The sequence below is a fragment of the Crassostrea angulata genome, chromosome 4, assembly GCF_025612915.1.
Source record: "Crassostrea angulata isolate pt1a10 chromosome 4, ASM2561291v2, whole genome shotgun sequence".
In the NCBI taxonomy this organism is placed as follows: domain Eukaryota; kingdom Metazoa; phylum Mollusca; class Bivalvia; order Ostreida; family Ostreidae; genus Magallana; species Magallana angulata.
The window spans coordinates 19,329,930-19,337,292 of record NC_069114.1 but is presented as its reverse complement, the minus strand read 5'-3'; the positions used below and the strand labels follow the sequence as shown (position 1 = coordinate 19,337,292).

The 7,363-nt window shown below is 32.0% G+C and overlaps 1 long non-coding RNA gene across 1 annotated transcript; it reads left to right on the top strand.

Moving 5' to 3' along the window:
• Positions 1–2,785: 2,785 nt before the first annotated feature.
• Positions 2,786–5,273, top strand: LOC128179783 (uncharacterized). Its single transcript, XR_008243130.1, has 3 exons — positions 2,786–2,934; positions 4,586–4,767; positions 5,150–5,273. It is a non-coding gene; the product is annotated as an uncharacterized LOC128179783 (long non-coding RNA).
• The last annotated feature ends 2,090 nt before the right edge of the window (positions 5,274–7,363 follow it).

The window sequence follows — 7,363 nt, the reverse complement described above, 5'->3', positions numbered from 1 at the left end:
ATAATTCTTATAACTCCGTATTTCATAAAGGCCATGTTTTTATGCAGCCATGCAGCAATAGGGGAGTCTTATTTAGGACATCAGAATCCAGGATCATGAAGATAGCTTGTCATAAATCAGAATTTGTGCACAGTTTCCAGGTCACATATTTTTCATGCAAACAAATTTCAGAGTTTTATTAAGGAATAATTTAATATCTTGTTCAACCGTTTTAGTCTATGGTTGATAGTTTTTTTTAACGAATGACTGAATTGTTGACTTAAGTCTTATAACATGTCATGATTCTGTGCCGAGATTGTTACGGGACTAAATAAATAACTAACTGCTTGACATATTAAAAAACGTTGGTATATTGTATGCTAGCTCTTCCATTTATTTTACATACTAATGAATTATTACAATATAATATTCTACGCAGTTTTTTTTTTTACAAGTAAAGAACAAAATGCTTTCGTATTAATACAAAGCTCGCAATGATTGCAGAGATATCTCAAAATTAATGCATATTGCTTTAAACAGAATAAAAAATATATTAAGATATATATTAAGAAAAATTTAAAAATCTAGAAACTAAAAGTCAAGAAATTAATCGCTGACAGCATAATATTATCTCTATTTCGTCAAATTTTTAAGTAAAACTAAGTGCATGTAAAAGACAATGTTCATGTCTATATTCTTTCAAATGAGGCGAAGATTTATTTGCGTTCAGACACAATGAAACTGGTCCATAGTTAAATGTTGGTTCACAGTATTGCAAAAACATATTTATGTGAAAAAAATATCAAGCTTCTTGCAATTTTTATTGCAACATCGTGAAAATACACGTACAAATCTTATTTTTATAGAAATCGAATAATCGTTATTCAAATAAGGATAAAACACACAGGGACTAAGATTCGCGTGGCATCAAATGTACATAAATATCTCATAACACCACACACCGGATTGGCCATTTGATTTGGATTTGTGGTATTTTTATTGGTTGGCGACCAATTGCAAGCGTGTCGACAGCAAGTTTTTGTGTCTTCAAATTCTTTCACATTCCATATCGATAGCGTTGATGAATAAACGTTCCTGCTTTATCCTTTATATTTTAACAAAGTATTAATATTTTGACTAATAAATGTCATTTCTAAGTTTTTTCTCTCTACTGTGGTTTCATCAATATTCGTTGAATACCAATTTTCGTGGATTTCGTTGTTTATGTTGATCCACGAAATTAAATGTTCATTGAAGTGCAATTTCTATTAACATTTTGTATTGATAGGGTCATTGGCCACGAATGTACGAATCTTTGAAAGTGTGATTTTCACTTTATCCACAAAAATTGATGCCCTTGAATATTAATGAAACCACAGTATTTTTAGTGTCCACAATAATCTTGCCTGATCAAAGTGACTTTTCAAAACAAATTAATGTCATGAAGATTTTAAACTTTATGTTACGTTATGTAATTTTTCGGTTGCATGTGCATAACTTATAAATACATTTTGTTGCGCAATGCGCAGCTTTTATTTTTATATTGTAGATTCTGAAAAAGGATATTTCTAACTGGTTCAAAATCTATTAAATACGGAAAGTGTTTTTTCTTTCTTCAATGAGTATTTTAATACGTGTAAAATTGTGAAATACGTATCATTGAAGATGAGAATTAAATATTTCTGTTTTGGTGTACGAATTAGAAAAAAAATTTAGTGTTTTTTTTTCTTATTTAATGATTCAATTGATTAAACGCAAAATGAAAGTTGCAATTTATAAAGAATAAGTGTGAAACTAAAGAGGAGAAACCTACTGCATTCGTTGAACAGCGGTTAATGAGCAATTTAGTTATAGACAGGTGGAATGCAAATCGGCATAAACATAGTCCAAGAACCGCAATCGTAGAGGAAGATGGTTGATATGTCCAAAAAAAGGGAAAATTATGTCTGAACGACTTCGGAAAATACATGTATGGTTGTAATGTGCTAGCCAATGCAAAACTAAAATGATCTATACGCATTGTAGTATCTGCCCCTTGGAAACTAAAAAGGGTCTGAAGAAACTCTTCATTCTGACCCTGTAGGTGTTTTGTCTATCACATGACACCTAAACATATCGAACCATGCACCTTAGACGGGTTCATAAAAGTCACTTTGGCACGGGCATAATTATCCGGCACGGTGTTTGATGAATATTGATATACTGATTTGCATATTAATTAACATCATATTGATAAAATGACATTTCTTTACTATATTCAAAATAACGATTGACTTAGCATGTGTGCAAAAAAGTAGCTTTTGTTGCTAGAAGAAGACAAATATTTACGGTGTAAATCAAACGTGATGGAACAACTAACCAAACGTTTAGTATGCATACTAAATATTTTTCTACCATTGAATATAAAGACGTATATACATACAATATCGTTCGGATGTTCAAAGTAAATGTACGTAGGCGTATTATAAACCATTCCAGCAACATGCAAGACAAATCTGATTGACATGATTCAATTTATCAGATACAAATATACAAGCAAAATATTATAGGACCCTCCTCAAACACAGTGCATTCATTTATTACACACGAACAATCTACAAACCGTGAAATGTAATATGGTCCAATAGTGTCCAAATATACATGCGATACCAGCGGCATTAACATAAGTAATATATGATGATATAGACCAATGATTTATACATAACTGTCTGCACAAAGGTATAACGCAAGTTGTTCACTATCATCTTTTATGAATAAATTTGGGCGGTTTCCTCATTTGGTAAAATAAAAACTTCCATGTGACAGCTGCCCCTTACAGACCAAGGCTCGCGCACAAGACGACGTTTGTATTACCATCAATGACCGGGGCATCGATTCGTCATCCGATGGCATATTTAAGACCAATCAATTCAAAATATCGATCGATTCGATTTGGTCCGCACGTTAGGAAACCAGGTAAGCAGACTAACTTTGATTAATCTTAAAAGTTTTCATCCATAGATTTAATATTTGGTTTATTTTTTTTTCGATCATTCATTGATTAAGATGAACGTCTCCCTCAAAAACATTTTAAACATAATCTTCAGATGTTGCTAAGTGAAACTCTAACCTTTTAAAAGACTGACAACCTTTCAAATGTGTAAACTCTTTAAGTGCTTTTATCGTGACATGCACATTTTTCAAGAAGAATCCTTTCTCTCTTTTTGGCGTTTCTTAAACAAAATATCAGCCTTTTAACCCGTTTGGAGACGAAATCAAATATTTGAAGAACCACAGTGCGTGCTCAGGTTTCTGCTTTTCCCCCTGTTCACTTCTTATAGAGCGTGCAGTATCTCGAGTATCTCTGTTGACTAACTAATCGACAGTTCCTGTAATTCTGTCGAGAGTTCATAATTCATCGACTTATATTACACACGTAGCCTAAGAATAGCAAATGAATGCTCGATTTTATTGATTTCATTTTTATTTTTACGTTATCTGACAGTGCAGAAGATACTAAATGAAAATTTCGCTCTATATGATTTTAATCTGTGGAAAAAAAACACCCCTCTTCGTTACCGATATGAAATATTTATAATCAAGTTTTGCGATCAAAATTTATCCACCAGACTAACCTAAAAAGTATTGAACATTTTGCTCTTCAAATCAAATTTTTAAAATTTTCCTTCATTTTATAGACAGCTTTTTTAAAGGAGGCTTTAATAGTCATTAATAAGACCATGGACATCCATCTCTCTTAATTTTTTTTTCTATGCTTTAATATTTTGAATAAACATATTACAATTTTTTTTTAGTTTTTGAAACGTTTATGTTTAAAGCAAGGTGATCGATTTCACAGATTACAGTGTACACGCAACTATACAATAGGAATGAAATTGTTTTTATTACTTTATTTATAATATTAAACATTGATATAAATAGAGCATGTACTATTATTATCATATCTATGACAATCGCAGTATATATCTGAACAAATTAAATAATACATACGAAAGATTTTTGTTATGTGTTTAATCGAAGAGTGGGTGTCTGTATAATCATATTCAATTATAAACATAGGTCTCATTTAGAAATTGCCACTATACAGAGATAATTAATTAACGATATAGCATGCAGACCAAAAGGACAGATGATCAACAGCCTATATAGGACCTAATCTAGGGTATTTTGATGATTGCGACTCCAATAAATATATACATGTCCCTGAATAGAAACCTATCACAAAAGTCGTTGGATGAGTCAAGGCCATATAATAAGTGCTTCTTTGCGCTAATTTTGATAAGAACTAAGTACTTCTTGTGTGATATAATCTGTTAATTGCACATATCCACAAAAGCGTTCCTACTTGACATTAGTTGTGTTGGGTGATCTTGACTCAAGAGCTTATGTTTCCTCTTTGGACGCAAGCGAACTTGACCAAAGATTCAAAACTGACCAAACTTGACTACAGAGATCTATAAAATTATCATTCCTCGTCGGGTCGGAGTTTTCTTTGGATTTCTCCTCAGAGCTGCCAAGAGCTGCAAAACTGGCCAAACTTGACTATATAGAACTGTAAAAATTGTCACTCGATCTTCGTCTGATTTTTCTTTGGATTTCTCCTCAGAGCTGCCCAGAATATGAGTTCGTTCACCAGCCTTGTGTACGCTGCGCTGCTAGTGGTTCTCCTAGCCCTGTCGGCGGAAGCCTTCGGATTCTTTGAGTACGGATACCCCAGCTTCAATCCCTCGCCTTTCTTTTACCCCTACTACAGGGGCTATGCGGATGATTTCTTTGACGACGATTAAGGTACGTATACAGAAGGGTTTAGATTTTATACACCATTGTAGATATTCCTTTTCTTTTGTAACTTGATATATTCTTAGAGTAAAATGATGATATCCCATCTTGATTTCGTATTCGCACAATATCTTAAGAAGTAAATATCTTTAAAAAACCCCACCAAAAACCTACACATTAATTGCTAAAAAAAACATGCATTTTGCATTTTCCCCCTAATTGTTTGATTTTAGATTCAAAGATCAAAATGGCATTTTATTGATTCAGAATAGAACGATCAAAAACCGGCTGGACCTTTCCGTTCTATATATTTAAAAATTTGTATGTGAGAAATAATATCAATTGATTTTCAGACATAATTAGGAAGCAGTGTGTTTTTGTTTTCTTTTAGTAGCCAGCAGCGAAGGAAAAAATGAATGTATTCATCCAAACTCCCTTAACCCGGAAGTACAGAATGTATTTCCCACAGCACCTTACATCCTTCAATGTTGAATAAAAAGCTTTTTGCAAACATGCTTTGATGTTGTTAAGTACTTTTTTATACATTGATTAATTGACATTAGAATGAATTAACACACAACTTTACAACAAATGAAGACCAAATTCTTTGTTTTCTGAATACACATTTTCTCACGGAGCTGAATTTTGTTTAACATTAAACTTTTAAATATTTCAACATTTCCCCGAACTTCATCATTGCATAATATCAATTATAAAGTTGTTGTGATTTTTTTTAATGTTTTTAATGTAAGTGTATTTTCATTCTACATACACTAACATATTAATGTTTTAAAAAATAATAAAGGTGAATCAGTGAGTTTATTTCAGAAAAATATTAATTTTTTGTAAGTTTTCCGTATTTGCAATTAGCCTTCAAATATAGAGATCTATATGAAAAACTCAATCGTAAAGGTACACTTTAAGTTAAGATAAGAAAAAAAAATAAAAATCAATACGAAGGAAGCTCAAAATCAAAATGAAATTGATGAATCGAATTTTTTTTAATAAAACACGCATACATGTATACACGTCTTGCTCGCTGTATAGAAAGGTATTGAGAAACGTCATTCGGCGCGTACAGAATCGCTCTTTGCAAATTGACAACAAACAACTTCATTATGTCAACGATGTAAATTTAAAACAAACAAAAACTATGGAGATATCGTAAGTATCAATTGAATGATTTTTTTTCAAATTACAATTAACATACAACTTCCGAGAAGATTTCTCTGTGAGGGGCACAATGTATGCGAATGTGTGGCATATTGCAAAATCTCGAGTGCTTCAAATAGATTACATTGTTGATACAGTGAAAGATAAGGAGATTGTCAAATCCACTTGTTAATGCACTTCTGTATACCCAATATCTGGTACTCTACATCCAAGACCGATCGATATTGTGGTATATAGGCAAAAAAAAATCAGGGAAACCAAACAGGGTTTAGAAACGCTCGAGAAGAATTCAAAGATTTGCTAAGATCCAAAACCGTTAGGTCTGATTTTGCTTAGCTACATTGTATTCGGCGTAGAAACTTAATCCTCTTGCGAATGACGCCCATTTTTGTGTGGCATGTACCATTAAAAAATGGTAATTAATGTGATCTTGAGAACATTGCTAAATACGCAACAAAATGCGAATTCCAATTTTCCTCCAATCAAAGTCTTGAGATTTTAAGATATGCACGATGGCTTGAAAGGTGGATTAATTTGGTACATAATAAATTACTTGGCTCTCTTTTCAATACAAACATTTAGTGCTTCCTTTTTGTTGTCCAAAGAAACAAATTTTTAAAAACAGATACCTGACCTGCATGTATATCACATAATCAAATTTTACAATTAGCATTCGTTTGTATTTTGAACATTATGAATTAACATTCATTTTCAATATTTTAGTAGTTTTTTTTAATATTAAATATGAATTCATATTAAAGCAACATTTTCAAAGTTTAATTTTCTTATTAACCTCCCGAAAGGAAAAATGTCTCTTTAGAAAAAGTGATGGTTTTTTAATCAACAAAGAAACAAAATGTTCAAAAATGGCGGAATTATCCCACAACGCTGACTAATAAATAGCGGCTAGGATATATTAACAACATACGACATCGTTAAGAATTGAAGGCAAGATTTCCTCATAATTAGTCGGCTAACCTAAAGACAAGAGCAGTCCGATTCTAGCGTGTCACGTCTGTTCACATATATGTCAGTAGGTAATCTTTTGGTCAGACAAAATTACATGCACGTGTATGAAATATGGTAAGCGAGCCATAAACCTGTTGGTTTTTTTTTTAGTAAAAATGTTCATCTGCCACATGCAATATGCATGTACATTGAATATCTAGGTATATTTCGGTTTATAACAATTCCTAATGGTGGTAGGGATTACTGGAATAAAAAGAGATTGTTTTGTTTTTTGCAATCGAGAACTATAACTATTTCCTCAAAATATGAAAGAGAAAATCCAGTCGCAAATGTATGCATACTGGTATTATAGTTTAATTTAGTTCATTAGCTAAGGTTATAATGATGAGCAATTTTCTAGTTTCTTGGCTTAGGTTATAACGTTGAGCAATTTTCTCATTCGTCTTTTCTTTAAGTAAAATTA